Raw genomic sequence first — 27271 nt, 5'->3', positions numbered from 1 at the left:
ACCTGAAGTGAAGCATAGGAATCTAAAATTGGACTCACAGGAGAGGTTCAAATCATAGAAAGTGAGAGTGTCTGCAGTCTTGTACTTAAGTCGGCATTGTGCCTCTTGTATTAAATTCGGATGCAATTTCTGTGTTTCATCGTCAATAAGAAGGTCCAAGGGATACAGTAAACCTGAAGGGAAGCATCGGAATCTAAAACTTGACTCACAGGAGAGTTTCAAACCATAGAAAGTCAGAGTGTCAGTCCTCTTGTACATAAGTCACCATTGTGCCTTTTGTATTAAATTCGGATGCAATTTCTGTGTTTCATCGTCAATAAGATGGTCCAAGGGATATAGTTAACCTGAAGTGAAGCATCGGAATCTAAAACTGGACTCACAGGAGAGGTTCATATCATAGAAAGTTAGAGTGTCAGTCCTCTTGTACTTAAGTCGGCAATGTGTCTTTTGTATTAAATTCGGATGCAATATCTGTGTTTCATCGTCAAGAAGAGGGTCCAATGGATACAGTAAACTAGAAGTGAAGCATCGGAATATAAAACTGGACTCACAGGAGAGGTTCAAATCATAGAAAGTTACAGTGTCAGTCCTCTTGTACTTAAGTCGGCATTGTGCCTTTTGTATTGAATTCGGGTGCAATTTCTGTGTTTCATCGTTAATAAGAAGGTCCAAGGGATACAGTAAACCTGAAGTGAAGCATCGGAAACTAAAACTGGGCTCACAGGAGAGGTTCTAATCACAGGAAGTTAGAGTGTCAGTCCTCTTGTACCTAAGTCGGCAATGTGCCTTTTGTATTTAATTCGGATGCAATTTCTATGTTTCATCGTCAATAAGAAAGTCCAAGGGATACAGTAAACCTGAAGTGAAGCATCGGAATCTAAAACTGGACTCACAGGAGAGGTTCAAATCTTCCAAAGTTAGAGTGTCAGTCCTCTTGTACTTAAGTCGGCATTGTGCCTTTTGTATTAAATTCTGATGCAATTTCTGTGTTTCATCGTCAATAAGAAGGTCCAAGGGATACAGTATACCTGAAGTGAAGCATCGGAATCTAATACTGGACTCACGGGAGACGTTCAAACCATAGAACGTTAGAATGTCAGTCCTCTTGTACTTAAGTCGGCATCGTGCCCTTTGTACTAATTTCGGATGATTTTTCTGTGTTTCATCGTCAATAAGAAGGTCCAAGGGATACAGTAAACCTGAAGTGAAGCATCGGAATCTCAAACTGGACTCACAGTAGAGGTTCAAATCATAGTGAGTTAGGGTGTCAGTCCTCTTTACTTAAGTCGGCATTGTGCCTTTTGAATTAAATTCGGATGCAATTTCTGTGTTTCATCGTCAATAAGAAGATCCAAAGGATACATTAAACCTTAAGTGAAGCATCGGAATCTAAAACATGACTCACAGCAGAGGTTCAAATCATAGAAAGTTAGAGTGTCAGTCATCTTGTACTTAAATCGGCAATGTGCCATTTGTATTAAATTCGGATGAAATTTCTGTGTTTCATCGTCAAAAAGAAGGTCCAAGGGATACAATAAACCTGTAGTGAAAAAACGGAATCTAAAACTGGACTCACAGGAGAGGTTCAAATCATAGAAAGTTAGAATGTCAGTCCTCTTGTACTTAAGTCGGCATTGTGCTTTTTTGTATTAAATTCGGATGCAATTTCTGTGTTTCATCGTTAATAAGAAGGTCCAAGGGATGCAGTAAACCTGAAGTGAAGCATCGGAATCTAAAACTGGACTCACAGGAGAGGTTCCAATCATAGAGAGTTAGAGTGTCAGTTCTCCTGTACTTATGTCGGCATTGTGCCTTTTGTATTAAATTCGGATGCAATTTGTGTGTTTCATTGTCAATGAGAAGGTCCAAGGGATACAGTAAACCTGAAGTGCAGCATCGGAATCTAAAACTGGACTCACAGGAGAGGTTCAAATCATAGAAAGTTAGAGAGTCAGTCCTCTTGTACTTAAGTCGGCATTGTGCCTTTTGTATTAAATTCGGATGCAATTTCTGTGTTTCGTCGTTAATAAGAAGGTCCAAGGGATACAGTAAACCTGAAGTGAAGCATCGGCATCTAAACCTGGAATCACAGGAGAGGTTCAAATCATCCAAAGTTAGAGTGTCCGTACTCTTGTACTTAAGTCGGCATTGTGGCTTTTGTATTAAATTTGGATGCAATTTCTGTGTTTCATCGTCAATAAGAAGGTCCAAGGGATACAGTATACCTGAAGTGAAGCATCGGAATCTAGAACTGGACTCACAGGATAGGTTCAAACCATAGAAAGTTAGAGTGTCAGTCCTCTTGTACTTAAGTCGGCATCGTGCCTTTTGTACTAAATTCGGATGCTTTTTCTGTGTTTCATTGTCAATAAGAAGGTCCAAGGGATACAGTAAACCTGAAGCATCGGAATCTAAAACTGGACTCACAGGAGAGGTTCTAATCATAGAAAGTTAGAGTGTCAGTTCTCCTGCACTTAAGTCGGCATTGTGCCTTTTGTATTAAATTCGGATGCAATTTGTGCGTTTCATTGTCAATAAGAAGGTCCAAGGGATACAGTAAACCTGAAGTGAAGCATCGGAATCTAAAACTGGACTCACAGGAGAGGTTCAAATCACAGAAAGTTAGAGTGTCAGTCCTCTTGTACTTAAGTCGGCATTGTGCCTTTTGTATTATATTCGGATGCAATTTCTGTGTTTCGTCGTCAATAAGAAGGTATAAGGGATACAGTAAACCTGAAGTGAAGCATCGGAATCTAAACCTGGAATCACAGGAGAGGTTCAAATCATCCAAAGTTTGAGTGTCCGTCCTCTTGTACTTAAGTCGGCATTGTGCCTTTTGTATTAAATTCGGATGCAATTTCTGTGTTTCGTCGTCAATAAGAAGGTCAAAGGAATACAGTAAACCTGAAGTGAAGCATCGGAATCTAAACCTGGAATCACAGGAGACGTTCAAATCATCCAAAGTTAGAGTGTCAGTCCTCTTGTACTTAAGTCGGCATCGTGCCTTTTGTACTAAATTCGGATGCTTTTTCTGTGTTTCATTGTCAATAAGAAGGTCCAAGAGGTACAGTAAACCTGCAGCATCGGAATCTAAAACTGGACTCACAGGAGAGGTTCAAATCATAGAGAGTCAGAGTGTCAGTCCTCTTTTACTTAAATCGGCATTGTGCCTTTTGTATTAAATTCGGATGCAATTTCTGTGTTTCATCGTCAATAAGAAGATCCAAGGGATACATTAGACCTGAAGTGAAGCATCGGAATCTAAAACTGGACTCACAGCAGAGGTTCAAATCATAGAATGTTATAGTGTCAGCCCTCTTGTACTTAAGTCGGCAGTGTGCATTTTCTCTTAAATTCGGATGCAATTTCTGTGTTTCATCGTCAATAAGATGGTCCAAGGGATACAGTAAACCTGAAGTGAAACATCGGAATCTAAAACTGGACTCAGAAGGGGTTGAGGTTCAAATCATAGATAGTTAGAGTGTCAGTCCTCTTGTACTTAAGACGGCATTGTGCCTCTTGTATTAAATTTGGATGCAATTTCTGTGTTTCATCGTTAATAAGAAGGTCCAACGGATACAGTAAACCTGAACTGAAGCATCGGAAACTAAAACTGGACTCACAGGAGAGGTTCTAATCATAGGAAGTTAGTGTGTCAGTCCTCTTGTACTTAAGTCGGCATTGTGCCTTTTGTATTAAATTCGGATGCAATTTCTGTGTTTCATCGTCAATAAGAAGGTCCAAGGGATACAGTAAACCTGAAGTGAAGCATCGGAATCTAAAACTGGACTCACAGGAAAGGTTCAAATCATAGAAACTTTGAGTGACAGTCCTCTTGTACTTAAGTCGGCATTGTGCCTTTTGTATTAAATTTGGACGCAATTTCTGTGTTTCATCGTCAATAAGAAGGTCCAAGGGATACAGCAAACCTGAAGTGAAGCATCGGAATCTAAAACTGGACTCACAGCAGAGGTTCAAATCATAGAAAGTTGGAGTGTAAGTCCTCTTGTACTTAAGTCGGCATTGTGCCTTTCGTATTATATTCGGATGCAATATCTGTGTGTCATCGTCAATAAGATGGTCCAAGGGATACGGTAAACCTGAAGTGAAGCATCGAAATCTAAAATTGGACTCACAGGAGAGGTTCGAATCATAGAAAGTGAGAGTGTCTGTAGTCTTGTACTTAAGTCGGCATTGTGCCTCTTGTATTAAATTCGGATGCAATTTCTGTGTTTCATCGTCAATAAGAAGGTCCAAGGGATACAGTAAACCTGAAGTGAAGCATCGGAATCTAAAACTGGACTCACAGGAGAGTTTCAAACCATAGAATGTTAGAGTGTCACTCCTCTTGTACTTAAGTCGCCATTGTGCCTTTTGTATTAAATTCGGATGCAATTTCTGTGTTTAATCGTCAATAAGATGGTCCAAGGGATATAGTAAACCTGAAGTGAAGCATCGGAATCTAAAACTGGACTCACAGGAGAGGTTCAAATCATAGAAAGTTAGAGTGTCAGTCCACTTCTACTTAAGTCGGCAATGTGTCTTTTGTATTAAATTCGGATGCAATATCTGTGTTTCATCGTCAAGAAGAGGGTCCGAGGGATACAGTAAACCTGAAGTGAAGCATCGGAATCTAAAACTGGACTCACAGGAGAGGTTCAAATCATAGAAAGTTAGAGTGTCAGTCCTCTTGTACTTAAGTCGGCATTGTGCTTTTGTATTAAATTCGGATGCAATTTCTGTGTTTCATCGTTAATAAGAAGGTCCAAGGGATACAGTAAACCTGAAGTGAAGCATCGGAAACTAAAACTGGACTCACAGTTGAGGTTCTAATCATAGGAAGTTAGAGTGTCAGTCCTCTTGTACTTAAGTCGGCATTGTGTCTTTTGTATTTAATTCGGATGCAATTTCTGTGTTTCATCGTCAATAAGAAGGTCCAAAGGATACAGTAAACCTGAAGTGAAGCATCGGAATCCAAAACTGGACTCACAGGAAAGGTTCAAAACATCCAAAGTAAGAGTGTCGGTCCTCTTGTACTTAAGTCGGAAATGTGCCTTTTTCATTAAATTCGGATGCAATTTCGGTGTTTCATCGTCAATAAGAAGGTCTAAGGGATACAGTATACCTGAAGTGAAGAATGGGAATAAAAAACTGGACTCACAGGAGAGGTTCAAACCATAGAAAAATAGAGTGTCAGTCCTCTTGTACTTAAGTCGGCATCGTGCCTTTTGTACTAAATTCGGATGCTTTTTCTGTGTTTCATCGTCAATAAGAAGGTCCAAGGGATACAGTAAACCTGAAGTGAGGCATCGTAATCTAAAACTGGACTCACATTAGAGGTTCAAATCATAGAGAGTTACAGTGTCAGTCCTCATTTAATAAAGTCGGCATTGTGCCTTTTGTATTAAATTCGGATGCAATTTCTTTGTTTCTTCGTCAATAAGAAGATCCAAACGATACATTATACGTGAAGTGAAGCATCGGAACCTAAAACTGGACTCACAGGAGAGGTTCAAATCATCCAAAGTTAGAGTGTCAGTCCTCATGTACTTAAGTCGGCATTGTGACTTTTGTATTAAATTCAGATGCTATTTCTGTGTTTCATCGTCAATGAGAAGGTCCAAGGGATACAGTATACCTGAAGTGAAGGATCGGAATCTAATACTGGACTCACAGGAGAGGTTCAAACCATAGAAAGTTAGAGTGTCAGTCCTCTTGTACTTAAGTCGGCATTGTGAATTTTGTATTACATTTGGACGCAATTTCTGTGTTTCATCGTCAATAAGAAGGTCCAAGGGATACAGCAAACCTGAAGTGAAGCATCGGAATCTAAAACTGGACTCACAGCAGAGGTTCAAATCATAGAAAGTTGGAGTGTAAGTCCTCTTGTACTTAAGTCGGCATTGTGCCTTTCGTATTATATTCGGATGCAATATCTGTGTGTCATCGTCAATAAGATGGTCCAAGGGATACGGTAAACCTGAAGTGAAGCATCGGAATCTAAAATTGGACTCACAGGAGAGGTTCGAATCATAGAAAGTGAGAGTGTCTGTAGTCTTGTACTTAAGTCGGCATTGTGCCTCTTGTATTAAATTCGGATGCAATTTCTGTTTTTCATCGTCAATAAGAAGGTCCAAGGGATACAGTAAACCTGAAGTGAAGCATCGGAATCTAAAACTGGACTCACAGGAGAGTTTCAAACCATAGAATGTTAGAGTGTCACTCCTCTTGTACTTAAGTCGCCATTGTGCCTTTTGTATTAAATTCGGATGCAATTTCTGTGTTTAATCGTCAATAAGATGGTCCAAGGGATATAGTAAACCTGAAGTGAAGCATCGGAATCTAAAACTGGACTCACAGGAGAGGTTCAAATCATAGAAAGTTTGAGTGTCAGTCCACTTCTACTTAAGTCGGCAATGTGTCTTTTGTATTAAATTCGGATGCAATATCTGTGTTTCATCGTCAAGAAGAGGGTCCGAGGGATACAGTAAACCTGAAGTGAGGCATCGGAATCTAAAACTGGACTCACAGGAGAGGTTCAAATCATAGAAAGTTAGAGTGTCAGTCCTCTTGTACTTAAGTCGGCATTGTGCTTTTGTATTAAATTCGGATGCAATTTCTGTGTTTCATCGTTAATAAGAAGGTCCAAGGGATACAGTAAACCTGAAGTGAAGCATCGGAAACTAAAACTGGACTCACAGTTGAGGTTCTAATCATAGGAAGTTAGAGTGTCAGTCCTCTTGTACTTAAGTCGGCATTGTGTCTTTTGTATTTAATTCGGATGCAATTTCTGTGTTTCATCGTCAATAAGAAGGTCCAAAGGATACAGTAAACCTGAAGTGAAGCATCGGAATCCAAAACTGGACTCACAGGAAAGGTTCAAATCATCCAAAGTTAGAGTGTCGGTCCTCTTGTACTTAAGTCGGAAATGTGCCTTTTCCATTAAATTCGGATGCAATTTCGGTGTTTCATCGTCAATAAGAAGGTCCAAGGGATACAGTATACCTGAAGTGAAGAATGGGAATAAAAAACTGGACTCACAGGAGAGGTTCAAACCATAGAAAAATAGAGTGTCAGTCCTCTTGTACTTAAGTCGGCATCGTGCCTTTTGTACTAAATTCGGATGCTTTTTCTGTGTTTCATCGTCAATAAGAAGGTCCAAGGGATACAGTAAACCTGAAGTGAGGCATCGTAATCTAAAACTGGACTCACATTAGAGGTTCAAATCATAGGGAGTTACAGTGTCAGTCCTCATTTAATAAAGTCGGCATTGTGCCTTTTGTATTAAATTCGGATGCAATTTCTTTGTTTCATCGTCAATAAGAAGATCCAAACGATACATTATACCTGAAGTGAAGCATCGGAACCTAAAACTGGACTCACAGGAGAGGTTCAAATCATCCAAAGTTAGAGTGTCAGTCCTCATGTACTTAAGTCGGCATTGTGACTTTTGTATTAAATTCAGATGCAATTTCTGTGTTTCATCGTCAATAAGAAGGTCCAAGGGATACAGCATACCTGAAGTGAAGGATCGGAATCTAATACTGGACTCACAGGAGAGGTTCAAACCATAGAAAGTTAGAGTGTCAGTCCTCTTGTACTTAAGTCGGCATCGTGCCCTTTGTACTAAATTCGGATGATTTTTCTGTGTTTCATCGTCAATAAGAAGGTCCAAGGGATACAGTAAACCTGAAGTGAAGCATCGGACTCTAAATCTGGACTCACAGGAGAGGTTGAAATCATAGAGAGTTAGAGTGTCAGTCCTCTTTACTTAAGTCGGCATTGTGCCTTTTGAATAAAATTCGGATGCAATTTCTGTGTTTCATCGTCAACAAGAAGGTCCAAGGGATACAGTAAACCTGAAGTGAAGCATCGGAATCTAAAACTGGACTCACATGAGAGTTTCAAACCATAGAAAGTTAGAGTGTCAGTCCTCTTGTACTTAAGTCGCCATTGTGCCTTTTGTATTAAATTCGGATGCAATTTCTGTGTTTCATCGTCAATAAGATGGTCCAAGGGATATAGTAAACCTGAAGTGAAGCATCGGAATCTAAAACTGGACTCCCAGGAGAGGTTCAAATCATAGAAAATTTGAGTGTCAGTCCACTTGTACTTAAGTCGGCAATGTGTCTTTTGTATTAAATTCGGATGCAATTTCTGTGTTACGTCGTCACGAAAAGGGTCCGAGGAATACAGTAAACCTGAAGTGAAGCATCGGAATCTAAAACTGGACTCACAGGAGAGGTTCAAATCATAGAGAGTTAGAGTGTCAGTCCTCTTTACTTAAGTCGGCATTGTGCCTTTTGAATAAAATTCGGATGCAATTTCTGTGTTTCATCGTCAACAAGAAGGTCCAAGGGATAGAGTAAACCTGAAGTGAAGCATCAGAATCTAAAACTGGACTCTCAGGAGAGTTTCAAACCATAGAAAGATAGAGTGTCAGTCCTCTTGTACTTAAGTCGCCATTGTGCCTTTTGTATTAAATTCGGATGCAATTTCTGTGTTTCATCGTCAATAAGAAGGTCCAAGGGATATAGTAAACCTGAAGTGAAGCATCGGAATCTAAAACTGGACTCATAGGAGAGGTTCAAATCATAGAAAGTCAGAGTGTCAGTCCACTTGTACTTAAGTCGGCAATGTGTCTTTTGTATTAAATTCGGATGCAATTTCGGTGTTTCATCGTCAATAAGAAGATCCAAAGGATACATTAAACCTGAAGTGAAGCATCGGAATCTAAAACTGGACTCACAGCAGAGGTTCAAATCATAGAAAGTTAGAGTGTCAGTCCCCTTGGACTAAAGTCGGCATTGTGCCTTTTGTATTAATTCGGATGCAATTTCTGTGTTTCATCGTCAATAGGATGGTCCAAGGGATACTGTAAAACTGAAGTGAAGCATCGGAATCTAAAACTGGACTCTCAGGAGATGTTCAAATCATAGAAAGTTAGCATGTCAGTCTTCTTGTACTTAAGTCGGCATTGTGCCTCTTGTATTAAAATCGGATGCAATTTCTGTGTTTCGTCGTCAATTTGAGGGTCCAAGGGATACAGTAAACCTGAAGTGAAGCATCGGAAGCTAAAACTGGACTCACAGGAGAGTTTCAAACCATAGAAAGCTAGTGTGTCAGTCCTCTTGTACTTAAGTCGACAATGTGCCTTTTGAATTAAACTCGGATGCAATTTCTGTGTTTCATCGTCAATAAGATGGTCCAAGCGATATAGTAAACGTGAAGTGAAGAATCGGAATCTAAAACTGGACTCACAGGAGAGGTTCAAATCATAGGAAGTTAGAGTGTCAGTCCTCTTGTACTTAAGTCGCCATTGTGCCTTTTGTATTAAATTCGGATGCAATTTCTGTGTTTCATCGTCAATAAGAAGGTCCAAGGGATACAGTGAACCTGATGTGAAGCATCGGAATCTAAAACTGGACTCACAGGAGAGTTTCAAACCATAGAAAGTAAGAGTGTCAGTCCTCTTGTACTTAAGTCGGCATTGTGCCTCTTGTATTAAATTCGGATGCAATTTCTGTGTTTCATCGTCAAAAAGAAGGTCCAAGGGATACAATAAACCTGTAGTGAAAAAACGGAATCTAAAACTGGACTCACAGGAGAGGTTCAAATCATAGAAAGTTAGAATGTCAGTCCTCTTGTACTTAAGTCGCCATTGTGCCTTTTGTATTAAATTCGGATGCAATTTCTAAGTTTCATCGTTAATAAGAAGGTCCAAGGGATACAGTAAACCTGAAGTGAAGCATCGGAATCTATAACTGGGCTCACAGGAGAGGTTCTAATCATAGAAAGTTAGAGTGTCAGTTCTCCTGTACTTAAGTCCGCATTGTGCCTTTTGTATTAAATTCGGATGCAATTTGTGTGTTTCATTGTCAATAAAAAGGTGCAAGGGATACAGTAAACCTGAAGTGAAGCATCGGAATCTAAAACTGGGCTCACAGGAAAGGTTTAAATCATAGAAAGTTAGAGTGTCAGTCATCTTGTACTTAAGTCGGCAATGTGCCATTTGTATTAATTTCGGATGAAATTTCTGTGTTTCATCGTCAAAAAGAAGGTCCAAGGGATACAATAAACCTGTAGTGAAAAATCGGAATCTAAAACTGGACACACAGGAGAGGTTCAAATCATAGAAAGTTAGAATGTCAGTCCTCTTGTACTTAAGTCGGCATTGTGCCTTTTGTATTAAATTCGGATGCAATTTCTGTGTTTCATCGTTAATAAGAAGGTCCAAGGGATACAGTAAACCTGAAGTGAAGCATCGGAATCTAAAACTGGGCTCACAGGAGAGGTTCTAATCATAGAAAGTTAGAATGTCAGTTCTCCTGTACTTAAGTCCGCATTGTGCTTTTTGTATTAAATTCGGATGCAATTTGTGTGTTTCATTGTCAATAAGAAGGTCCAAGGGATACAGTAAACCTAAAGTGAAGCATCGGAATCTAAAACTGGACTCGCAGGAGAGGTTCGAATCACAGAAAGTTAGAGCGTCAGTCCTCTTGTACTTAAGTCGGCATTGTGGCTTTTGTATTAAATTCGGATGCAATTTGTGTGTTTCGTCGTCAATAAGAAGGTCCAAGGGATACAGTAAACCTGAAGTGAAGCATCGGAATCTAAACCTGGAATCACTGGAGAGGTTCAAATCATCCAAAGTTAGAGTGTCCGTCCTCTTGTACTTAAGTCGGCATTATGGATTTGTATTAAATTTGGATGCAATTTCTGTGTTTCATCGTCAATAAGAAGGTCCAAGGGATACAGTATACCTGAAGTGAAGCATCGGAATCTAAAACTGGACTCACAGGAGAGGTTCAAACCATAGAAAGTTAGAGTGTCAGTCCTCTTGTACTTAAGTCGACATCGTGCCTTTTGTACTAAAATCGGATGCTTTTTCTGTGTTTCATTGTCAATAAGTAGGTCCAAGGGATACAGTAAACCTGAAGCATCGGAATCTAAAACTGGACTCACTGGAGAGGTTCAAATCATAGAGAGTCAGAGTGTCAGTCCTCTTTTACTTAAGTCGGCATTGTGCCTTTTGTATTGTATTCGGATGCAATTTCTGTGTTTCATCGTCAATAAGAAGATCCAAGGGATACATTAAACCTGAAGTGAAGCATCGGAATCTAAAACTGGACTCACAGCAGAGGTTCAAATCATAGAAAGTTAGAGTTTCAGTCCTCTTGTACTTAAGTCGGCATTGTGCATTTTCTCTTAAATTCGGACGCAATTTCTGTGTTTCATCGACAATAAGAAGGTCCAAGGGATACAGTAAACCTGAAGTGAAGCATCAGAATCTAAAACTGGACTCAGAAGGGGTTGAGGTTCAAATCATAGAAAGTTAGAGTGTCAGTCCTCTTGTACTTAAGTCAGCTATGTGTCTTTTGTATTGAATTCGGATGCAATTTCTGTGTTTAATCGTCAAGAAGAGGGTCCTAGGGATACAGTAAAGCGGAAGTGAAGCATCGGAATCTAAAACTGGACTCACAGGAAAGGTTCAAATCATAGAGACTTAGAGTGACAGTCCTCTTGTACTTAAGTCGGCATTGTGCCTTTTGTATTATATTCGGATGCAATTTATGAGTGTTAAGGTCAATAAGATGGTCCAAGGGATACAGTAAACCTGAAGTGAAGCATAGGAATCTAAAATTGGACTCACAGGAGAGGTTCAAATCATAGAAAATTAGAGTGTCAGTCCTCTTGTACTTAAGTCAGCATTGTGACTTTTGTATTAAATTCGGTTGCAATTTCTGTGTTTCATCAATAATAAGAATGGCCAAGGGATACAGTAAACCTAAAGTGAAGCATTGGAAACTAAAAGTGGACTCAAAGGAGAGGTACTAATCATAGGAAGTTAGAGTGTCAGTCCACTTGTACTTAAGTTGGCATTGTGCCTTTTGTATTAAATTCGGATGCAATTTCAGTGTTTCATCGTCAATAAGAAGGTCCAAGGGATACAGTAAACCGGAAGTGAAGCATCGGAATCTAAAACTGGACTCACAGGAAAGGTTCAAAACATAGAGACTTAGAGTGACAGTCCTCTTGTACTTAAGTCGGCATTGTGCCTTTTGTATTATATTCGGATGCAATTTATGAGTGTTAAGGTCAATAAGATGGTCCAAGGGATACAGTAAACCTGAAGTGAAGCATAGGAATCTAAAATTGGACTCACAGGAGAGGTTCAAATCATAGAAAGTGAGAGTGTCTGCAGTCTTGTACTTAAGTCGGCATTGTGCCTCTTGTGTTAAATTCGGATGCAATTTCTGTGTTTCATCGTCAATAAGAAGGTCCAAGGGATACAGTAAACCTGAAGGGAAGCATCGGAATCTAAAACTTTACTCACAGGAGAGTTTCAAACCATAGAAAGTCAGAGTGTCAGTCCTCTTGTACATTAGTCACCATTGTGCCTTTTGTATTAAATTCGGATGCAATATCTGTGTTTCATCGTCAAGAAGAGGGTCCAATGGATACAGTAAACTTGAAGTGAAGCATCGGAATATAAAACTGGACTCACAGGACAGGTTCAAATCATAGAAAGTTAGAGTGTCAGTCCTCTTGTACTTAAGTCGGCATTGTGCCTTTTGTATTGAATTCCGATGCAATTTCTGTGTTTCATCGTTAATAAGAAGGTCCAAGGGATACAGTAAACCTGAAGTGAAGCATCGGAAACTAAAACTGGGCTCACAGGAGAGGTTCTAATCACAGGAAGTTAGAGTGTCAGTCCTCTTGTACCTAAGTCGGCATTGTGCCTTTTGTATTTAATTCGGATGCAATTTCTATGTTTCATCGTCAATAAGAAGGTCCAAGGGATACAGTAAACCTGAAGTGATGCATCGGAATCTAAAACTGGACTCACAGGAAAGGTTCAAATGATCCAAAGTTAGAGTGTCAGTCCTTTTGTACTTAAGTCGGCATTGTGCCTTTTGTATTAAATTCGGATGCAATTTCTGTGTTTCATCGTCAATAAGAAGGTCCAAGGGATACAGTATACCTGAAGTGAAGCATCGGAATCAAAAACTGGACTCACAGGAGAGGTTCAAACCATAGAAAAGTAGAGTGTCAGTTCTCTTGTACTTAAGCTGGCATCGTGCCTTTTGTACTAAATTCGGATGCTTTTTCTGCGTTTCATCGTCAATAAGAAGGTCCAAGGGATACAGTAAACCTGAAGCGAGGCATCGGAATCTAAAACTGGACTCACATTAGGGGTTCAAGTCATAGAGAGTTAGAGTGTCAGTCCTCTATTACTTAAGTCGGCATTGTGCCTTTTGTATTAAATTCGGATGCAATTTCTGTGTTTCATCGTCAATAAGAAGATCCAAAAGATACATTAAACCTGAAGTGAAGCATCGGAATCTAAAACTGGACTCACAGGAGAGGTTCAAATCATCCAAAGTTAGAGTGTCAGTCCTCTTGTACTTAAGTCGGCATTGTGCCTTTTGTATTAAATTCTGATGCAATTTCTGTGTTTCATCGTCAATAAGAAGGTCCAAGGGATACAGTATACCTGAAGTGAAGCATCGGAATCTAATACTGGACTCACAGGAGAGGTTCAAACCATAGAACGTTAGAATGTCAGTCCTCTTGTACTTAAGTCGGCATCGTGCCCTTTGTACTAATTTCGGATGATTTTTCTGTGTTTCATCGTCAATAAGAAGGTCCAAGGGATACAGTAAACCTGAAGTGAAGCATCGGAATCTCAAACTGGACTCACAGTAGAGGTTCAAATCATAGTGAGTTAGGGTGTCAGTCCTCTTTACTTAAGTCGGCATTGTGCCTTTTGAATTAAATTCGGATGCAATTTCTGTGTTTCATCGTCAATAAGAAGATCCAAAGGATACATTAAACCTGAAGTGAAGCATCGGAATCTAAAACATGACTCACAGCAGAGGTTCAAATCATAGAAAGTTAGAGTGTCAGTCCCCTTGTACTTAAGTCGGCATTGTGCCTTTTGTATTAATTCGGATGCAATTTCTGTGTTTCATCGTCAATATGATGGTCCAAGGGATACAGTAAAACTGAAGTGAAGCATCGGAATCTAAAACTGGACTCTCAGGAGATGTTCAAATCATAGAAAGTTAGAGTGTCAGTCTTCTTGTACTTAAGTCGGCATTGTGCCTCTTGTATTAAATTCGGATGCAATTTTTGTGTTTCATCGTCAATAAGAGGGTCCAAGGGATATAGTAAACGTGAAGTGAAGAATCGGAATCTAAAACAGGACTCACAGGAGAGGTTCAAATCATAGAAAGTTAGAGTGTCAGTCCTCTTGTACTTAAGTCGGCATCGTGCCCTTTGTACTAAATTCGGATGATTTCTCTGTGTTTCTACATCTACATTGCATCTACATTGATACTCCGCAAGCCACCCAACGGTGTGTGGCGGAGGGCACTTTACGTGCCACTGTAATTACCTCCCTTTTCTGTTCCAGTCGCGTATGGTTCGCGGGAAGAACGACTGTCTGAAAGCCTCCGTGCGCGCTCTAATCTCTCTAATTTTACATTCGTGAACTCCTCGGGAGGTATAAGTAGGGGGAAGCAATATATTCGATACCTCATCCAGAAACGCACCCTCTCGAAACTTGGACAGCAAGCTACAGCGCGATGCAGAGCGCCTCTCTTGCAGAGTCTGCCACTTGAGTTTATTAAACATCTCCGTAACGCTATCACGGTTACCAAATAACCCGGTGACGAAACGCGCCGCTCTTCTTTGGATCTTCTCTATCTCCTCCGTCAGACCGATCTGGTACGGATCCCACACTGATGAGCAATACTCAAGTATAGGTCGAACGAGTGTTTTGTAAGCCACCTCCTTTGTTGATGGACTACATTTTCTAAGCACTCTCCCAATGAATCTCAACCTGGTACCCGCCTTACCAACAATTAATTTTATATGATCATTCCACTTCAAATCGTTCCGTACGCATACTCCCAGATATTTTACAGAAGTAACTGCTACCAGTGTTTGTTCCGCTATCATATAATCATACAATAAAGGATCCTTCTTGCTATGTATTCGCAATACATTACATTTGTCTATGTTAAGGGTCAGTTGCCACTCCCTGCACCAAGTGCCTATCCGCTGCAGATCTTCCTTTATTTCGCTACAATTTTCTAATGCAGCAACTTCTCTGTATACTACAGCATCATCCGCGAAAAGCCGCATGGAACTTCCGACACTATCTACTAAGTCATTTATATATATTGTGACAAGCAATGGTCCGATAACACTCCCCTGTGGCACGCCAGAGGTTACTTTAACGTCTGTAGACGTCTCTCCATTGATAACAACATGCTGTGTTCTGTTTGCTAAAAACTCTTCAATCCAGCCACACAGCTGGTCTGATATTCCGTAGGCTCTTACTTTGCTTATCAGGCGACAGTGCGGAACTGTATCGAACGCCTTCCGGAAGTCAATAAAAATAGCATCTACCTGGGAGCCTGTATCTAATATTTTCTGGGTCTCATGAACAAATAAGGCGAGTTGGGTCTCACACGATCGCTGTTTCCGGAATCCATGTTGATTCCTACATAGTAGATTCTGGGTTTCCAGAAATGACATGATACGCGAGCAAAAAACATGTTCTAAAATTCTACAAGAGATCGACGTAAGAGATATAGGTCTATAGTTTTGCGCATCTGCTCGACGACCCTTCTTGAAGACTGGGACTATCTGTGCTCTTTTCCAATCATTTGGAACCCTCCGTTCCTCTAGAGACTTGCGGTACACGGCTGTTAGAAGGGGGGCAAGTTCTTTCGCGTACTCTGTGTAGAATCGAATTGGTATCCCGTCAGGTCCAGTGGACTTTCCTCTATTGAGTGATTCCAGTTGCTTTTCTATTCCTTGGACACTTATTTCGATGTCAGCCATTTTTTCGTTTGTGCGAGGATTTAGAGGAGGAACTGCAGTGCGGTCTTCCTCTGTGAAACAGCTTTGGAAAAAGGTGTTTAGTATTTCAGCTTCACGCGTGTCATCCTCTGTTTCAATGCCATCATCATCCCGTAGTGTGTGGATATGCTGTTTCGAGCCACATACTGATTTAACGTAAGACCAGAACTTCCTAGGATTTTCTGTCAAGTCGGTACATAGAATTTTACTTTCGAATTCAATGAACGCTTCACGCATAGCCCTCCTTACGCTAACTTTGACATCGTTTAGCTTCTGTTTGTCTGAGAGGTTTTGGCTGCGTTTAAACTTGGAGCGGAGCTCTCTTTGCTTTCGCAGTAGTTTCCTAACTTTGTTGTTGTACCACGGTGGGTTTTTCCCGTCCCTCACAGTTTTACTCGGCACGTACCTGTCTAAAACGCATTTTACGATTGCCTTGAACTTTTTCCATAAACACTCAACATTGTCAGTGTCGGAACAGAAATTTTCGTTTTGATCTGTTAGGTAGTCTGAAATCTGCCTTCTATTACTCTTGCTAAAAAGATAAACCTTCCTCCCTTTTTTTATATTCCTATTAACTTCCATATTCAGGGATGCTGCAACGGCCTTATGATCACTGATTCCCTGTTCTGTACAAACAGAGTCGAAAAGTTCGGGTCTGTTTGTTATCAGTAGGTCCAAGATGTTATCTCCACGAGTCGGTTCTCTGTTTAATTGCTCGATGTAATTTTCGGATAGTGCACTCAGTATAATGTCACTCGATGCTCTGTCCCTACCACCCGTCCTAAACATCTGAGTGTCCCAGTCTATATCTGGTAAATTGAAATCTCCACCTAAGACTATAACATGCTGAGAAAATTTATGTGAAATGTATTCCAAATTTTCTCTCAGTTGTTCTGCCACTAATGCTGCTGAGTCGGGAGGTCGGTAAAAGGAGCCAATTATTAACCTAGTTCGGTTGTTTAGTGTAACCTCCACCCATAATAATTCACAGGAACTATCCACTTCTACTTCACTACAGGATAAACTACTACTAACAGCGACGAACACTCCACCACCGGTTGCATGCTATCTATCCTTTCTAAACACCGTCTGTACCTTTGTAAAAATTTCGGCAGAATTTATCTCTGGCTTAAGCCAGCTTTCTGTACCTATAACGATTTCAGCTTCGGTGCTTTCTATCAGCGCTTGAAGTTCCGGTACTTTACCAACGCAGCTTCGACAGTTGACAATTACAATACCGATTGCTGCTTGGTCCCCGCATGTCCTGACTTTGCCCCACACCCGTTGAGGCTGTTGCCCTTTCTGTACTTGCCCAAGGCCATCTAACCTAAAAAACCGCCCAGCCCACGCCACACAACCCCTGCTACCCGTGTAGCCGCTTGTTGCGTGTAGTGGACTCCTGACCTATCCAGCGGAACCCGAAACCCCACCACCCTATGGCGCAAGTCGAGGAATCTGCAGCCCACACGGTCGCAGAACCGTCTCAGCCTCTGATTCAGACCCTCCACTCGGCTCTGTACCAAAGGTCCGCAGTCAGTCCTGTCGACGATGCTGCAGATGGTGAGCTCTGCTTTCATCCCGCTAGCGAGACTGGCAGTCTTCACCAAATCAGATAGCCGCCGGAAGCCAGAGAGGATTTCCTCCGATCCATAGCGACACACAACATTGGTGCTGACATGAGCGACCACCTGCAGATGGGTGCACCCTGTACACTCCATGGCATCCGGAAGGACCCTTTCCACATCTGGAATGACTCCCCCCGGTATGCACACGGAGTGCACATTGGTTTTCTTCCCCTCTCTTGCTGCCATTACCCTAAGGGGCCCCATTACGCGCCTGACGTTGGAGCTCCCAACTACCAGTAAGCCCACCCTCTGCGACTGCCCGGATCTTGCAGACTGAGGGGCAACCTCTGGAACAGGACAAGCAGCCATGTCAGGCCGAAGATCAGTATCAGCCTGAGACAGAGCCTGAAACCGGTTCGTCAGACAAACTGGAGAGGCTTTCCGTTCAGCCCTCCGGAATGTCTTTCGCCCCCTGCCACACCTTGAAACGACCTCCCACTCTACCACAGGTGAGGGATCAGCCTCAATGCGGGCAGTATCCCGGGCAACCACAGTCTTAGTCCGATCAGGGGATGCGTGGGACGAGCTGGCCGTCCCCGACAAACCCCCAATTGGACCCCCACAGTGATGCCCATTGGCAACAGCCTCAAGCTGTGTGACCGAAGCCAACACTGCCTGAAGCTGGGAGCGAAGGGATGCCAACTCAGCCTGCATCCGAACACAGCAGTTGCAGTCCCTATCCATGCTAAAAACTGTTTTGCAAAGAACGTCTGAACTAATCTACAGAGAGCGCAAACAAATCGACAAAATTGAAACGGTTACTAAAATACAAGATTGCCTAGTAAATGCAGTAATGCTGCTACTTGCGCACTGCTGACACTGCTCGACGGCGGAAGGAGACTAATCGAAATTACACTATTCAGGTACTAAAACACGATGCTACACTCTCAAATACTATAATACGCCCGAAATTTATGAATTAAACAATGCAAGTACCAAAAACACGCAAAGAAATTAAGAATTAAACTATGTAGCAAATGAGTGAGCTAGGAGTATACGACTTGCTGCTGCAACTGCTTGTCCAACGGCGGCAGGGAGCACACTGACTGCGACCAACCGACACTGGACGTTCAAAACAAAAACAGTAGACAAACGACTACGCGAATTTACACTATTCAGGTGCTAAAACGCGATGCTACAACTCTCAAATACTATAATACGCCCGAAATTTATGAATTAAACAATGCAAGTACCAAAAACACGCAAAGAAATTAAGAATTAAACTATGTAACAAATGAGTGAGCTAGGAGTATACGACTTGCTGCACAGCTGCTTATCCAACGGCGGCAGGGAGCACACTGACTGCGACCAACCGACACTGGCCGTTCAAAACAAAAACAGTAGACAAACGACTACGCGAATTTACACTATTCAGGTACTAAAACGCGATGCTACAACTCTCAAATACTATAATACGCCCGAAATTTATGAATTAAACAATGCAAGTACCAAAAACACGCAAAGAAATTAAGAATTAAACTATGTAACAAATGAGTGAGCTAGGAGTATACGACTTGCTGCTGCAGCTGCTTATCCAACGGCGGCAGGGAGCACATAAGAAGATCCAAAGGATACATTAAACCTGAAGTGAAGCATCGGAATCTAAAACTGGACTCACAGGAGAGTTTCAAACCATAGAAAGTTCGTGTGTCAGTCCTCTTGTACTTAAATCGGCAATGTGCAATTTGTATTAAATTCGGATGCTTTTTCTGTGTTTCATCGTCTATAAGAAGGTCCAAAAGATATAGTAAACCTGAAGTGAAGCATCGGAATCTGAAACTGGACTCACAGGAGAGGTTCAAATCATAGAGAGTTAGAGTGTCAGTCCTCTTTATTTAAGTCGGCATTGTGCCTTTTGAATTAAATTCGGATGCAATTTCTGTGTTTCATCGTCAATAAGAGGATCCAAAGGATACATTAAACCTGAAGTGAAGCATCGGAATCTAAAACTGGACTCACAGCAGAGGTTCAAATCATAGAAAGTTAGAGTGACTGTTCTCTTGTACTTATGTCGGCATTGTGCATTTTGTCATAAATTCGAAAGAAATATCTGTGTTTCATCGTTAACAAGAAGGTCCAAGGGATACAGTAAACCTGAAGTGAAGCATCGGAATCTAAAACTGGACTCAGAGGAGAGGTTCAAATCATAGAAAGTTAGAGTGTCAGTCCTCTTGTACTTAAGTCGGCATTGTGCCTTTTGTATTAAATTCGGATGCAATTTCTGTGTTTCATCGTCAATAAGAAGGTCCAAGGGATACAGTAATCCTGATGTGAAGCATCGGAATCTAAAACTGGACTCACAGGAGAGTTTCAAACCTTAGAAAGTTAGTGTGTCAGTCCTTTTGTACTTAAGTCGGCATCGTGCCTTTTCAATTAAATTCGGATGCAATTTCTGTGTTTCATCGTCAATAAGATGGTCCAAGGGATATAGTAAACGTGAAGTGAAGAATCGGAATCTAAAACTGGACTAACAGGAGAGGTTCAAATCATAGAAAGTTAGAGTGTCAGTAGGCTTGTACTTAAGTCAGCAATGTGCCTTTTGTATTAAATTCGGATGCAATTTCTGTGTTTCATCGTCCTTAAGAAGATCCAAGGGATACAGTAAACCTGAAGTGAAGCATGGGCATCAAAAACTGGACTCACGGGAGAGGTTCAAATCATAGAAAGTTAGAGTGTCAGTCCTCTTGTTCTTAAGTCGGCATTGTGCCTTTTGTATTAAAATCGGATGCAATTTCTGTGATTCATCGTCAATAAGATGGTCCAAGGGATACAGTATACATGAGGTGAAGCATCGGAATCTAAAACTGGACTCACAGGAGAGGTTAAAACCATAGAAAGTTAGAGTGTCAGTCCTCTTGTACTTAAGTCGGCATCGTGCCTTTTGTACTAAATTCGGATGCTTTTTCTGTGTTTCATCGTCAATAAGAAGGTCCAAGGGATATAGTAAACATGAAGTGAAGCATCGGAATCTAAAACTGGACTCACAGGAGAGGTTCAAATCATAGAGAGTTAGAGTGTCAGTCCTCTTGTACTTAAGTCGGCATTGTGCCTTTTGTATTAAATTCGGATGCAATTTCTGTGTTTCATGGTCAATAACAAGATCCAAGGGATACATTAAACCTGAAGTGAAGCATCGGAATCTAAAACTGGACTCACAGCAGAGGTTCAAATCATAGAAAGTTAGAGTGTCAGTCCTCTTGTACTTATGTCGGCATTGTCCATTTTGTCTTAAATTCGGATGCAGTCTCTGTGTTTCATCGCCAATAAGAAGGTCCAAGGGATACAGTAAACCTGAAGTGATGCATCGGAATCTAAAACTGGACTCAGGGGAGAGATTCAAATCATAGAAAGTTAGAGTGTCAGTCCTCTTGTACTTAAGTCGGCGTTGTGCCTTTTGTATTAATTCGGATGCAATTTCTGTGTTTCATCGTCAATAAGATGTTCCAAGGGATACAGTAAACCTGAAGTGATGCATCGGAATCTAAAACTGGACTCAGGGGAGAGATTCAAATCATAGAAAGTTGGAGTGTCAGTCCTCTTGTACTTAAGTCGGCGTTGTGACTTTTGTATTAAATTCGGATGCAATTTCTGTGTTTCATCGTCCTTAAGAAGGTCCAAGGGATACAGTAAACCTGAAGTGAAGCATCGGAATCTAAAACTGGACTCACAGGAGAGGTTCAAATCATAGAAAGTTAGAGTGTCAATCCTCTTGTACTTAAGTCGGCATTATGCCTTTTGTATTGAATTCGGATGCAATTTCTGTGTTTCATCGTCAATAAGTAGGTCCAAGGGATACAGTAAACCTGAAGTGAAGCATCGGAATCTAAAACTGGACACACATTAGAGGTTCAAACCATAGAGAGTTAGAGTGTCAGTCTTCTTTTACTTAAGTCGGCATTGTGCTTTTGTATTAAAATCGGATGCAATTTCTGTGTTTCATCGTCAATAAGATGATCCAAAGGATACATAACCGTGAAGTGAAGCATCGGAATCTAAAACTGGACTGACAGGAGAGGTTCAAACGATAGAAAGTTAGAGTGTCAGTCCTCTTCTACCTAAGTCGGAATCGTGCCTTTTGTGCTAAACTCGGATGCTTTTTCTGTGTTTCATCGTCAAAAAGGTGGGCCAAGGGATACAGTAAACCTGAAGTGAAGCATCGGAATCTGAAACTGGACTCACAGGTGAGGTTCAAATCATAGAGAGTTAGAGTGTCAGACCTCCTGTACTTAAGTCGGCATTGTGCCTTTTGTATTAAATTCGGATGCAATTTCTGTGTTTCATCGTCAATAAGATGGTCCAAGGGATATAGTAAACCTGAAGTGAAGAATCGGAATCTAAAACTGGTCTCACAGGAGAGGTTCAAATCATAGAATGTTAGAGTGTCAGTCCGCTTGTACTTAAGTCAGCAATGTGCCTTTTGTATTAAATTCGTATGCAATTTCTGTGTTTCATCGTCAAAAAGAAGGTCCAAGGGATACAGTAAACCTAAAGTGTAGCATCGGAATCTAAAAGTGGACTCACAGGAGAGGTTCAAATCATAGAAAGTTAGAGTGTCAGTCCTCTTGTATTTAAGTCGGCATTGTGCCTTTTGTATTAAATTCGGATGCAATTTTTGTGTTTCGTCGTCAATAAGAAGGTCCAAGGGATACAGTAAACCTGAAGTGAAGCATTGGAATGTAAAACTGCACTCACAGGAGAGGTTGAAATCATCCAAAGTTAGAGTGTTAGTCCTCTTGTACTTAAGTCGGCTTTGTGCCTTTGGTATTAAATTCGGATGCAATTTCTGTGTTTCATCGTCAATAGGAAGGACCAAGGGATACAGTATACCTGAAGTGAAGCATCGGAATCTAAAACTGTACTCACGGGAGAGGTTCAAACCATAGAAAGTTAGAGTGTCAGTCCTCTTGTACTTAAGTCCGCATCGTGCTTTTTGTACTAAATTCGGATGCTTTTTCTGTGTTTCATCGTCAATAAGAAGGTCCAAGGGATACAGTAAACATGAAGTGAAGCATCGGAATCTAAAACTGGAATCACAGGAGAGGTTCAAATCATAGAGAGATAGAGTGTCAGTCCTCTTGTACTTAAGTCGGCATTGTGCCTTTTGTATTAAATTCGGATGCAATATCTGTGTTTCATCGTCAATAACAAGATCCAAGGGATACATTAAACCTGAAGCTAAGCATCAGAATCTAAAACTGGACTCACAGGAGAGGTTCAAATCATAGAAAGTTAGAGTGACAGTCCTCTTGTCCTCTTGTCCTCTTGTCACAGTCGGCATTGTGCATTTTGTCTTAAATTCGGATGTAATCTCTGTGTTTCATCGCCAATAAGAAGGTCCAAGGGATACAGTAAACCTGAAGTGATGCATCGGAATCTAAAACTGGACTCAGGGGAGAGATTCATATCATAGAATGTTAGAGTGTCAGTCCTCTTGTACTTAATTCGGCGTTGTGCCTTTTGTATTAATTCGGATGCAATTTCTGTGTTTCATCGTCAATAAGATGGTCCAAGGGATACAGTAAACCTGAAGTGAAGCATCGCAATCTAAAACTGGACTCACAGGAGATGTTCTCAATCATAGAAAGATAGTGTGTCAGTCCTCCTGTACTGAAGTCGGCATTGTGCCTCTTGTATTAAATTCGGATGCAATTTCTGTGTTTCATCGTCAATAAGAAGGTCCAGAGATACAGTAATCCTGATGTGAAGCATCGGAATCTAAATCTGGACTCACAGGAGAGTTTCAAACCTTAGAAAGTTAGTGTGTCAGTCCTCTTGTATTTAAGTCGGCATTGTGCCTTTTGTATTAAATTCGGATGCAATTTTTGTGTTTCGTCGTCAATAAGAAGGTCCAAGGGATACAGTAAACCTGAAGTGAAGCATCGGAATGTAAAACTGCACTCGCAGGAGAGGTTCAAATCATCCAAAGTTAGAGTGTCACTCCTCTTGTACTTAAGTCGGCATTGTGCCTTTTGCACTAAATTCGGATGCTTTTTCTGTGTTTCATCGTCAATAAGAAGGTCCAAGGGATACAGTAAACATGAAGTGAAGCATCGGAATCTAAAACTGGACTCACAGGAGAGGTTCAAATCATAGAGAGTTAGAGTGTCAGTCCCCTTGTACTTACGTCGGCATTGTGCCTTTTGTATTAAATTCGGATGCAATATCTGTGTTTCATCGTCAATAACAAGATCCAGGGGATACATTAAACCTGAAGTGAAGCATCGGAATCTAAAAGTGGACTCACAGCAGAGGTTCAAATCATAGAGAGTTAGAGTGTCAGTCCTCTTTTGCTTAAGCCGGCATTGTGCTTTTGTAATAAATTCGGATGCAATTTCTGTGTTTCATCGTCAATAAGATGATCCAAAGGATACATTAAACATGAAGTGAAGCATCGGAATCTAAAACTGGAGTCACAGGAGAGGTTCAAATCATCCAAAGTTAGAGTGTCAGTCCTCTTGTACTTTAGTTGGCATTCTGCCTTTTCTATTAAATTCGGATGCAACTTCTGTGTTTCATCGTCAATAAGAAGGTCCAAGGGATACAGTATACCTGAAGTGAAGCATCGGAATCTAAAACTGGACTCACAGGAGAGGTTCAAATCATAGAAAGTTAGAGTGTCAATCTTCTTGTACTTAAGTCGGCATTATGCCTTTTGTATTGAATTCGGATGCAATTTCTGTGTTTCATCGTCAATAAGATGATCCAAAGGATACATTAAACGTGAAGTGAAGCATCGGAATCTAAAACTGGACTGACAGGAGAGGTTCAAACGATAGAAAGTTAGAGTGTCAGTCCTCTTGTACCTAAATCGGCATCGTGCCTTTTGTGCTAAATTCGGATGCTTTTTCTGTGTTTCACCGTCAATAAGGAGGGCCAAGGGATACAGTAAACATGAAGTGAAGCATCGTAATCTAAAACTGGACTCACAGGAGAGGCCAAATCATAGAGAGTTAGAGTGTCAGTCCTCTTGTACTTACGTCGGCATTGTGCCTTTTGTATTAAATTCGGATGCAATATCTCTGTTTCATCGTCAATAACAAGATCCAAGGGATACATTAAACCTGAAGTGAAGCATCGGAATCTAAAACTGGACTCACAGCAGAGGATCAAATCTTAGAAAGTTAGAGCGTCAGTCCTCTTGTACTTAAGTCGGCATTGTGCATTTTGTCTTAAATTCGGGTGCAATCTCTGTGTTTCATCGCCAATAAGAAGGTCCAAGGGATACAGTAAACCTGAAGTGATGCATCGGAATCTAAAACTGGACTCAGGGGAGAGATTCAAATCATAGAAAGTTAGAGTGTCAGTCCTCTTGTACTTAAGTCGGCGTTGTGACTTTTGTATTAAATTCGGATGCAATTTCTGTGTTTCATCGTCCTTAAGAAGGTCCAAGGGATACAGTAAACCTGAAGTGAAGCATCGGAATCTAAAACTGGACTCACAGGAGAGGTTCAAATCATAGAAAGTTAGAGTGTCAATCTTCTTGTACTTAAGTCGGCATTATGCCTTTTGTAACGAATTCGGATGCAATTTCTGTGTTTCATCGTCAATAAGATGATCCAAAGGATACATTAAACGTGAAGTGAAGCATCGGAATCTAAAACTGGACTGACAGGAGAGGTTCAAACGATAGAAAGTTAGAGTGTCAGTCCTCTTCTACGTAAGTCGGAATCGTGCCTTTTGTGCTAAACTCGGATGCTTTTTCTGTGTTTCATCGTCAAAAAGGTGGGCCAAGGGATACAGTAAACCTGAAGTGAAGCATCGGAATCTGAAACTGGACTCACAGGAGAGGTTCAAATCATAGAGAGTTAGAGTGTCAGTCCTCCTGTACTTAAGTCGGCATTGTGCCTTTTTTCTTAAATTCGGATGACATTTCTGTGTTTCATCGTTAATAAGAAGGTCCAAGGGATACAGTAAACCTGAAGTGAAGCATCGGAATCTATAACTGGACTCACAGGAGAGGTTCAAATCATAGATAGTTAGAATGTCAGTCCTCTTGTACTTGAGGCGGCATTGTGCCTTTTGTGTTAAATTCGGATGCAATTTCTGTGTTTCATCGTCCTTAAGAAGGTCCAAGGGATACAGTAAACCTGGAGTGAAGCATCGGCTTCAAAAACTGGACTCACGGGAGAGGTTCAAATCATAGAAAGTTAGAGTGTCAGTCCTCGTGTACTTAAGTCGGCATTGTGCCTTTTGTATTAAATTGGGATGCAATTTCTGTGTTTCATCGTCAATAACATGGTCCAAGGGATACAGTAAACCTGAAGTGAAGCATCGGAATCTAAAACTGGACTCACAGCAGAGGTTCAAATCATAGAAAATTAGAGTGTCAGTCCCCTTGTACTTAAGTCGGCATTGTGCCTCTTGTATTAATTCGGATGCAATTTCTGTGTTTCATCGTCAATAAGATGGTCCAAGGGATACATTAAACCTGCAGTGAAGCATCGGAATCTAAAACTGGACTCACAGGAGATGTTCAAATCATAGAAAGTTAGAGTGTCGGTCCACTTGTACTTAAGTCGGCATTGTGCCTCTTGTATTAATTCGGATGCAATTTCTGTGTTTCATCGTCAATAAGAAGGTCCAAGGGATACAGTAAACCTGAAGTGAAGCATCGGAATCTAAAACTGGACTCACAGGAGAGTTTCAAACCATAGAAATTTAGTGTGTCAGTCCTCCTGTACTTAAGTCGGCATTGTGCCTTTTGAATTAAATTCGGATGCAATTTCTGTGTTTCATCGCCAATAAGATGGTCCAAGGGATATAGTAAACCAGAAGTGAAGAATCGGAATCTAAAACTGGACTCACAGGATAGGTTCAAATCATAGAATGTTAGAGTGTCAATCCTCTTGTACTTAAGTCGCCAATGTGCCTTGTGTATTAAATTCGGATGCAATTTCTGTGTTTCATCGTCAATAAGAAGGTCCAAGGTATACAGTAAACCTGAAGTGAAGCAACGGAAACTAAAACTGGACTCACAGGAGAGCTTCAAATCATAGAAAGTTGGAGTGTCAGTCCTCTTGTAATTAAGTCGGCATTGTGCCTTTTGTATTATATTCGGATGCAATTTCTGTGTTTCATCGTCAATAAGAAGGTCCAAGAGATACAGTAAACCTGAAGTGAAGCGTCGGAACCTAAAACTGGACTCACAGGAGAGGTACAAATCATAGAAAGTTAGAGTGTCAGTTCTCTTGTACTAAAGTCGGCATTGTGCCTGTTGTATTAAACTCGGATGCAATTTTTGTGTTTCGTCGTCAATAAGAAGGTCCAAGGGATACAGTAAAAATGAAGTGAAGCATCGGAATCTAAAACTGGACTCACTGGAGAGGTTCAAATCATCCAAAATTAGAGTGTCAGTCCTCTTGTACTTAAGTCGGCCATGTGCCTTTTGTACTAAATTCGGATGCAATTTCTGTGTTTCATGGTCAATAAGAAGGACCAAGGGATACAGTATACCTGACGTGAAGCATCGGAATCTAAAACTGGACTCACAGGAGAGATTCAAATCATAGAAAGTTAGAGTGTCAGTCCTCTTGTACTTAAGTCGGCGTTGTGACTTTTGTATTAAATTCGGATGCAATTTCTGTGTTTCATCGTCCTTAAGAAGTCCAAGGGATACAGTAAACCTGAAGTGAAGCATCGGAATCTAAAACTGGACTCACAGCAGAGGATCAAATCTTAGAAAGTTAGAGCGTCAGTCCTCTTGTACTTAAGTCGGCATTGTGCATTTTGTCTTAAATTCGGATGCAATCTCTGTGTTTCATCGCCAATAA

The sequence above is a fragment of the Schistocerca americana genome, chromosome 10 (genome assembly GCF_021461395.2).
Source record: "Schistocerca americana isolate TAMUIC-IGC-003095 chromosome 10, iqSchAmer2.1, whole genome shotgun sequence".
In the NCBI taxonomy this organism is placed as follows: domain Eukaryota; kingdom Metazoa; phylum Arthropoda; class Insecta; order Orthoptera; family Acrididae; genus Schistocerca; species Schistocerca americana.
This window is presented reverse-complemented; position numbering follows the sequence as displayed.